At 33.4% G+C, this 10,162-nt stretch overlaps 1 long non-coding RNA gene across 1 annotated transcript; it reads left to right on the forward strand.

Annotated features, from left to right (window-relative positions):
* Positions 1-5,101: 5,101 nt before the first annotated feature.
* Positions 5,102-9,080, forward strand: LOC140440888 (uncharacterized). Its single transcript, XR_011950950.1, has 3 exons — positions 5,102-5,191; positions 5,286-5,436; positions 8,964-9,080. It is a non-coding gene; the product is annotated as an uncharacterized lncRNA (long non-coding RNA).
* Positions 9,081-10,162: the final 1,082 nt, after the last annotated feature.

Here is a 10,162-nt window from a genome sequence, read left to right on the forward strand (position 1 = left end):
TCTTCTCAATACATATTTCTTATCGTTTTTTAATTAGTATGGCGAGTACTTTATACATTACTTCTAATAAGGATATTCCTCTATAGTATGTGCATTCAGTTCTATCTCCCTTTTTGTGTATAGGAATTATAATCGACTTATTCCATTCTTGAGGCATTTTTTCGGCATCCCATACTTCTAGTATTAGCTCACCAAATTTGTTTATTAAGACCTCTCCTCCATATTTTATGTTCTCTGCCACAATGCCGCTCTCCCCGGGACTTTTTTGGTTTTATATATCTTTTATTATTTCTTCAATTTCTTCTCTTGTGGGCTTTGGTATTTCTTCTATTACTATTTGAGGTCTAGGACCATAACAATTTTCTTCAGTAGTCACTTCGTCATTTAGTATCTCTTCGAAATATTCTTTCCACCTTTCACATATTTGGTCTTCATCCACTATCAGGTTTCCTTGCTTATCTTTTACATTCATCGTTCTTCCTTGGTACCCAGTTTTTATGTATTTTACTTCTTTATAAAAAAAATTTATTTCATTTTTCTTGTAATTTTCTTCAATGCGCTTAATTTTGCTTAACAATGCTTATAGAAGATAAAAAGAAACAGATACAGGTAAAGAAAGAATAAATTACAATTATAAATCAACTACATAACTGATAAAAATTAAAATGTCAAAAAAAAACAATTTCAGAGAAATATAAATGCTATTTATTCACCTCTAATTTTCTTGTCCAGCAAATATTTAAAAGAGCAAATATTTTAGGAGAACATATATAGTAGTGTACGTAATGAGTAATAATGGTGTGAAGTTTGAACAATAAAGGATCATGAAATAGGTACGTTACTGTACAATTATTCAAATTTTATTAGACATGTTTATGTTTACTCCTTCGCATAATTTCTATTTAGCCCGTACTTAAGTGAACAAGGCCATTTTCATAGTACATTAATAACACTGAGAACCTGAGGGATTCAAACTTTCTAGCAAATTTTAAGTCTCATGATGACGGCAACTTTTATCTCGGTAGTTGTTAGTCTCAGATCATTATTTTGTATAAGTTTGGAGAATTATATTACACAAAATAATAGCAAAATAACTTTTAAATGTCATGTATAACATAACACAAAATATTTCGATAAAATTTAGTTTTTTAAAGTCGTTTTGTTAATTATAGTTGGAACTGTGGATCTTTACCCGTGCATCATCAGTTAAAACGTACTAAATAAGTGTGAATAAAGCGTTTGTTTTGACTTTACAAATGCAGTGGCTAGTTCTCTAATCAACGACTATAATGTTGAATTTTGAGCTTATCCAAAAACACGAATATATGATTTTCTCGTAAAAGTTAGATTTGAAGCTCCGAATATTCCTAAGTACGTCCGATTAAGGTACGTGTTTAGGGATTCATAACAAAAGAGATTCCTGAGAACAATGGACGAAAGAGTACACGAGATATTCAACAAACTCAGGAACCACCCGAGAGTTAACAGACTATGACAAAAACGTAAGGACGATACCTAGACGGCCCAAGCAGCAGCAAGCAGGATATAGAGATAACACGAAAGATTAGATGGCCGAATATGCCTGGGAGTGCACACCCCACAATTACTACTTTCTTTCTATTATTATTTCATCCTAACCTTCCTAACAACCCTCTGTTACAGCAGTTATGCCAACGATGCTACCACATCTAGTAAATTTTGAGGCACAAACATAAAGACGCCCTTCAGGCTATCGCCCCTTAGGCAAAACAGCGCCTAAGGCAGTTCAAAGGACCTACAGTCGCGAAACCTGAGCATCGAGGTCATGTGCGACAAACGTGAGTTCGGTGGCCAGACCTTTCGGCCACTCAGCCGACGAGGAGAACAAAATTTATTTTGCCGATTCAGCGGCTAAGTGACCAAGCACACAAAAATCTGAACATTTGTCCGGAGCACACTTTTGTGAGAAATTCAATTAGTCATACGGAGAACATCTCGCCCAGCTACCCCAAAAATTAGGTGGCCTAACCACACAAAGTAAAACAGGGGATGTCCTATTACCCACGCCATCCAAAGTAACGCTCAGTAGAAAAGCCTCCCCATTCGTTGTGTCCTGCGATGGGGAAGGGTGGTTGGTTATAGCTTGGAGGTCAGATAGGTACCGCTGCATTAAGGATTGTAACCGGTTTGATCTTCGGATATGTGGGTCCCACTGATCCATTGGAACACACATATCACTGGGAGCTGGGATTTGTACAAATTGTTTGTGTGTATGTGTGTGTGTGCGTGTAAGGAATGCTTTGTTTTATTAAACCACATACAAAGGCATTTTATGCAGTAAAGGAACCTAACTTCCAAAATGATTTAAAATCATCAGTACGTGCTTCTTCTGGTATTCATCGCAAAAATTTCTTTTTGCCAAAACAGTCACTGTTAGTAAATACCTTTCCTGCTACTATTTTACCACATTTGGTCGTGTATTCTTTGTTTGTATTCCACATCAGTTTGGTGTCATCAAAAGTAAATACACATTGGACCTCAAAAACCTCAAAACCTTTGGAATTAAAGTTTAAATACAAATTGTACAGTTATTTTACACTTTTCATCAGTACACGTAAATATAATGCCACTTACCTGCATTTTCTGAGTCCGATTTGCTCAATCCTGAGGAAGGATAAACACTAGGTTCACTTACTAAAAACGTCGTCAGCCATACTCAACTGTCAATAACAACATCCACAAAAACTGCCACTTGACCAAAAAAATAATCTAGGTAATAGTAGTCGTACTTGTCACTTTTTTTTGAAGTTTATGCCGCCATTTGCCTTTTTGGCAGAAAGTGCATTGTTTAGATTACAGTATGTTATTTATTTATTATTAGAGGAAACAGCGCGGACTAAAACTGGACCCCCATTTTGTTTTTTAATTCATGCGTATGAAAAATAGCAAAAAAAATATTATAAAAGTACATACCATTTACTTCATAATGTTATAATTCATTTATACTCAACTTTCATTAATAATAATTAAAAATTAATATAAAAAATATGCTTTTTCAAAAATCCAGGCTTTGGTCAATTCGGAAAATAGTTGCTAAAAGTGGACCCCCTTAAAAATTATTAATAAAGTTGTACAATAATTGGAAAAAAGTATTAAATAAAAGAAAACATGATCTACTTTCTAAATAGACGTATATTGCAACTATTTCCAATATAAAACATAAAATATACAAAAATATTAAGCACAATTATTAATTTATCTGCAAAAATCGCATATGTAGGCATCCTTATCAGCCCCAGCACAATCCACATGAGCCCACAACAAACACAAAATGCACAAGACACAAAGTTCGCCTTTACAATCTTCTGAATATTTTCTGTCACAAAACATGCACAAAGCGTCATCCTCTTTAGATGGTCTAATAATGTCTAATTCAGATGTTCCAGAAGAGACACTGATTTCATCTTCGGTGTCTGATTCTTGTTTCTCAAAATTTAGACATATTTTTACTATATCTTTCCCTTTTCTAGAAGGTCCTACTGTCGAACAACCTTTTATGCCGCGATTACCTTTGAAACTTTAATCACGTTTTTGCTATTCAGTTTTCATGGCTTTTTTAGCTTTTTTAGATTCCATCAACTTGAATTTATAAGGAGAAGCTGTGATGATTGTTGAACTGCAGGCTTTCCATCCCCTATTAGTGGCCCTTTTTTAATTTTTGGAATAGGAGTAGTTTCAAACGGGCTTATCATAGACGATTTTGGACTATGAGGATTGTCGGATGTAGATGGTAACACAGGATTACCTTGACCTGCCGAAGATGTTGACGGTTGATTCGGGTCAAACTCTGCATTAACTTGTGATTCATGTATCGTCATAACACATTTTTCACTGATCGCTGTAGAGCTTTCATTACCTGCCGCGTTTTTTGCTTTGGCGTTTGATGGATTCGTAGAAAGATGAATCTCGCATTTTGTTTGCTTCTTCAATATATTCGGCATCAGAAAACAGCTCCTTGTTGAGTGGGTATATTCCTGTGGCTTTAAACCCATTGATTGCAATTTCAGCTGTTTGACATTTAATGTTTGCTTTGCCAAAGAGCTCCATTACATCATAAGCTGTAAGTGGCCTTTCATTGTTTCTTAACCACCTTGTGTTCTGCTTTAGTTTACCCTTGAAGGATGCAGAACTGTTTAAAGCTTGGCTTATTTTAACCAAAAGAAAATATTTCACACCGGCTAAGCATTCCAAATTATGAAGTGAACATTTTAATGAAATTTATTACTTGGGCAGGTAATATTTTGAATGTTTAAGAACATAATTTTGGTAGGTACCTATTAATGTAATAACAAGTTGATAAAATGCTTTATAGTTTATATATAGCTAGTTACTTAATATAAAAATGTACAAAGTAAAAGATGGTAATATTAGTCATACCTAGATAGCAAATATAAAAACAAACTTTATTATTGCCCAACTAATATAAGGTTACTGAAATAAACAGAAATATAATTTATATAACTTATAATATAAGCTTACACAAGTTAAGTATGTATTTTATTATTTTAGACATGGATTCTATCGGAAGCAATTGAAACCTAATGCTACCATCAGTATTTCATGTGTGCCCATAGCATTATCAGCTAAAACGAAAAAAGTTGAGGAAGGAAGACTGGCAATGTCCAAAATCGAGAGGAAAAGAGTATCCAACCTTTCAATACTTTCAATATATATATATATATATATATATATATATATATATATATATATATATATATATATATATATATATATATATATATATATATATATATATATATATATAAATAAATGAAGCTGGCTGAAATAGATCAAAAATAAAATAAATTTTTGTAGGCAAAATACCATGAGATCATAAATATTCCAGATCCTGTATATTTATAATTACGAAGTGTTTTTTGGAAAACAGTGGACTTAAATAGTGAATAAATAGTTTCCAAGAACAATTTGTATAGGAAAAAATTTCGGGGTTATTAAGAAAGTATTAAATATTGTTTAAAATCTTACAAATTATACATAATTATACATAATTATACATGGTTTTGTATCAGATAAAAATTTCAAATTAAGTTTGTTAGAGAATGGTTTGTATATTATTTTTCTTCGAATGTAATGCTATGAATTAGACGTTATCTTTTAGAAATACGGATTTGCCTGTAGACACAAAAGAAAGGTTAGTCGGTATCATTTTCTGTTAGTTTATTGTAAAACCTAAGCGGGTGAAACACGCTTAATTTCTTAAAATTAAAAAATTGGAAATTTTGTAGATAGCTAGAAAGAATAAATGTGTATGATTGGCTAGGAAGAACGAGGGTAGGAGAATAGGATAGTCGATTTAAAAATTGAACCAGGAGATTTGAATCATTGTGTTTTTACCATCCAGAATGAGAAGTCCAGTTTGAGAACAGTGTGTGAAAAGTAAGTATAAGTTGTTGTTTGTGAGTTAAGTTGGTGATAGCAGAATAGTTGAAGGCGAAGCGAGACCAGTCGAGAATCTCAAACTCCTTGTGTCCGAAGAGATTCCTAACCCTGTACAGAAAGTACAGAAAGAAAATTTATATAAAGTTTGTACGAGATAATCAGTCGAGGCGGGAAAACCATTTGGCTGAAAGAGTGCCATTACCTATTATTATTTTGAAACGAGTCAGAGGTTAATTAGAACAGTTTTTACTATAAATTAAATAACTTGGTTTAAAAGAGAGATAACAAAATTAAGTTTTCTTTTATTCTGAGGAATAGATAATAAATTCTACACGTTCTTTATTTTTATATTTCCATATGGTATTACAATAAATGGTGTTTTTTTAAAGGTCACAAATTGTGTATATAATATTTGTTCTCCTTGTCTATCCTAAAGAAAGCCATCATCCAGAAAATACTAGAAGCCACGAATTGAAGGTAAAATATTTTTGTTTGTAGTAAAGATCACGAATTGAAAAAGCGCGAAATGCGCTCAACAATATGAAAAAGTGGTTCACAAGCAAAATCTCAATGGAACTTAAATTAAGACTGGTCAAGTGTTATGTCTTCCCGGTCTTGTTCTATAGAGCAGAAGCATGGACCACAACGGAAGCCACCCTGAAGAAACTAGAATCCTTTGAGCCGTGGATATATCGCCGTATTCTTCGGATATCCTGTACAGACCACATCACTAACGTGGAAGTAATGCAGAGAATAGGCAAAAGCAAAGAAATAATCTTCACCGTAAAGAAACGGAAGCTTGAGTACTTTGGACATGTCATGAGGCATACTAAGTACCGGCTGCTACAGTTAATAGTCCAAGGAAGAATCGACAGTAGGAGCGGACCAGGAAGAAGACGACACTCATGGATGCATAACCTGCAACAATGGTTCGGACTAATATCGACCGAACTGTTCAGAGGTGCCGTAAACAAAGTCAAAATAGCCTTGTTAATAGCCAACGTCCGAAACGGATAGGGCAAAGGAAGAAGAAGTAAAGAACCCTGAGAAATTTAGTCTAATTATATTCAATTATATTTAACTTAATTTAAACTTATTTTTAAAATTATTTAAAATATATATATATATATATATATATATATATATATATATATATATATATATATATATATATATATATATATATATATATATATATATATATATATATATATGGATGTATATACTTTAGATTTCAAACGTGTTTTATAAAGACACTTGCCTTAATGTAGTAAAGTTCTTGGTACTCCTTAATTTTTTAATTTTCTTTGTTGTCTTCATTAATTGGTTAAATATGCTGGGGTTTTAGCGTCATGTGTCTTCCAAGTCAATTGGCAACGGCCAATTATGCCCATCAATTAGCCTATACAATGAGTTTAATGACTCCGTCCTTCTGAGTCTTCACTTTAATAATACTGACCGTATTAACCGCACTTTAAAAAAGAAACAGATAATCATAATAGTTAATGATGTTTCGTTTTGTTTAGTATTATAATAAATTTAGGTAGTAACTATAAAGTTAAAGTTAAAAGTTAAATTATCAATAACATCGTTAACAAACATTTGATAGGATCTCTTTTTCATTTTGTCTTATTCTATTAATATGTTTTTACTTCTTTTTTCCAGTTATCTTTCTTAGTATTTTTTATCTGTTGTTTATGTTATAGTTTCATTCTGTTGTGCCTGACCTTATTTCTACAGTGTACGTCGTTATATGGCGGGTATTACCGTCTTGTACGCCTTAGTTTTTATTTCTACAAGATATTTATTTATCCTTATTATATATTCAGCCCCCTACTTTATTCTTTTTCCTTCAATTTTTCTTACTTGAGGTCTTACTTTAATATCTGAAGACTACAGGGAAAAAACCAGACATGTCAATTTTTTTCAAATTTCAGATTTCTATTCTATGCTATAGAACACACGGAAAAGCACATTTTAGAGCTATCGTGCAGGGCAAAAAGTAGTCTTGTCATGAGTAATTACACTTCAAAGTTTCGAGGTACTGGGAAAAAACCAGCTTTGTCCATGCGTCCAGTGAAAGAACCAGATATGTCACAAGTTTTACGGTAGATAGCGTTGGATTGATTTAAAAATTATTATTAAACAATGCGTGTTTCAATAATAGAAAGTTTTTTTTATAAGAACAAACATTTGTGAATATCGAATATAATTATTTTTCTGAATGATTAAATGTTCAACAAGACATTTATGCATTGATATAACATAACGTAATAGAAAGACTCGTTTTGTTTCTTGTAAAAATATAAACACGCAGGTATAAAAAGTTCGCATTATTCACACATTAATTTCACAATATTCCGATTCATACATCTTAAACAACAAAATCCATGGGCTTCGTGAAATAAAAATTACATATCCCATCCGTGGACATTCATACTTAAAGTGTGACAAGACTGTTGGACTGTGGAATCTAGAAATGCTTTTTGAAGTACCAAAAGAGTTTAGAGACATGATCAAGGGGTCCCGCGTAAAGCCGTCTCCATTCATCGTCGTGAAAGTAACACGAAAAATAGTTTTGGACTGGAAATCATTTTTGGACAAAAAGTATGTTCCAAAATGCCCTTTCAAAACTCAGGTTTTGAAAAAGGTTGTTGCCACATCAGAGCACAGTCGACTTATAAATCCTCGATCTTCTTACAATGGACCATTCTTTTCAAGCATCTTGAAGAAACGAATGACCTTAACAACTACGGAGTTAAAGAATGGAGAATTTGAATTAACATTACCAGCCTACTCAGGTAAGGTATAAGGTATCCCAAAAAATTATAATATTATTCCCTGTATGTTGTTTCAGGACCCCTCGCAATTTCAAAAGCCAAGCACAGCGATTTAATGAGCCTTATGAGATTCTGTGGTCCTGCAGCTGTGGACTTTTTCTCTGTCTTACCTTATAATTAGTCGTAACAGGTAAATTATTATTATTATAATTGCTCTTTTTTTATTTCTTTATTTAACGTCGGCGTCGATCTACTTCTGCGATTAAAACTAAACACCTACGCCCGGAGCACGCTTCCTTCTTCTTCTTAAAGTGTCTATCCGTTCCGGATGTTGGCGATCATCACGGCTATCTTTACTTTATTTATTGCAGCGCGGAACAGTTCAGTGGTAGTAGCAGCACGCTTCCACCAACGGAAAATTTTGACGAATGCTCTGGTGTTCCAACCAGAGGTAGGAATCTTTAACGAGCCATGTTACAGTAAAACCTGTGTTAACGGCCACCTGTCAAAACCGGCCACTTGTACTAGCCGGCTAGTTTCAAAGTTCCCCACACCAAAATTTGTGGACTACAAAACCTGGTATTAGCAGCCACCTTTTTATATCGGCCAATAGTTCTGTCATTTTTAGTGAACGTTATTGACAGGTTTTGCTGTATTTATTATTACCTATCATTCACAATAGAAGTACTAATCAAAATGAAACCTATTTTCATTATTGAAAGCATTGACAATTTTCTGTTTCAGATGACTAAGCTGGTTCTTTCAATGGACAAATTGCGGTTGACAAGAATTTCCTGGATTTTTAAGGAGTGTAACACATTTTTCTGAATAAAAACAGTGCAATGCCGTTCATGTGTTTTTATGGAGCAATTATGACTCCCGAGTTTTATTATACGTTTCAATGTAAGACACATTATGGTCTTCAAAGTTAAATATTAAATTTTGACATATCTGGTTTTTTCCCTGTAGTCTTCATCTGTAATGTTTAGGCTGGACCCCAAGGCTGCTATCTCTATCCCCAGGTAATAAAAATTTATTGTTTTTTTCTATTTTTTCCCATCAACTTTCAATTTACATCGTAATTGTTCTTTAAAAGAAGCGATTATACATTTTGTTTTTTCAGTTGCTATTAAAATATGTATCTCTGTATTTGTAGAGTAGAGAGAACAAGTCCCACAGCACTTTGTCCACAATTAATCCATTATGTATCCTGTCAGTGAGCTGTCATCCTTAGCTCATTATCCATCCTGCCATTTCTAGGAAGCCAGAAAAGTCACCAGGGGACATCGCCATTATGTGGGCAGGTATGAGCCAGGGCTCGCCGATGGCGTACTATCGTATTAACGATAGCTCCAGGCATTCACATATGACATACTCTACAGTTTCGAATTCTCGTTTACACTTCCTGCATAGAGGTGTGTCTACTAGCCCTAATGTGTGGAGATGTTTGCTTAGTTGACAATGACCAGTTAAAAAACCAACTGTTAGTTGGTAGCGTAGGTTTTTCCTGGCCATTTCCAAGTACTTGTTTGATGCTGACCTTTCAAGGTTACTTAGTGTGATCCTGGCAAGTCTACATCCTTGCCCTTCTTCCCATCTTTTTACAGTTTGCGTGTGAGAATTAAATTTTACAATTTTCAAGGTTTGTAGAGCTTGTCTACTATCTGCCATTACCATATTCAGACTTTTCTCTTTTGTGTTTAAGCAATTATATAACAATAAACAATAATACTCCATCAATATTTTTTAATTTACACAAATATATGTGCATCAACCACTAAGAAATATTAACGATGGGACATGCGCAGACAGTAAGATACATAATATTGTATAATAATACTTTTAAAATAAGAGGGAATGCCAGAATTATAGGCCAATTACATTGCTAAATGTAATATACAAAATTCTTTCTGGTATAATCTACAATAGATTATTGGAATACT

This window comes from Diabrotica undecimpunctata, chromosome 1, assembly GCF_040954645.1.
Source record: "Diabrotica undecimpunctata isolate CICGRU chromosome 1, icDiaUnde3, whole genome shotgun sequence".
Taxonomy (NCBI): Eukaryota; Metazoa; Arthropoda; class Insecta; order Coleoptera; family Chrysomelidae; genus Diabrotica; species Diabrotica undecimpunctata.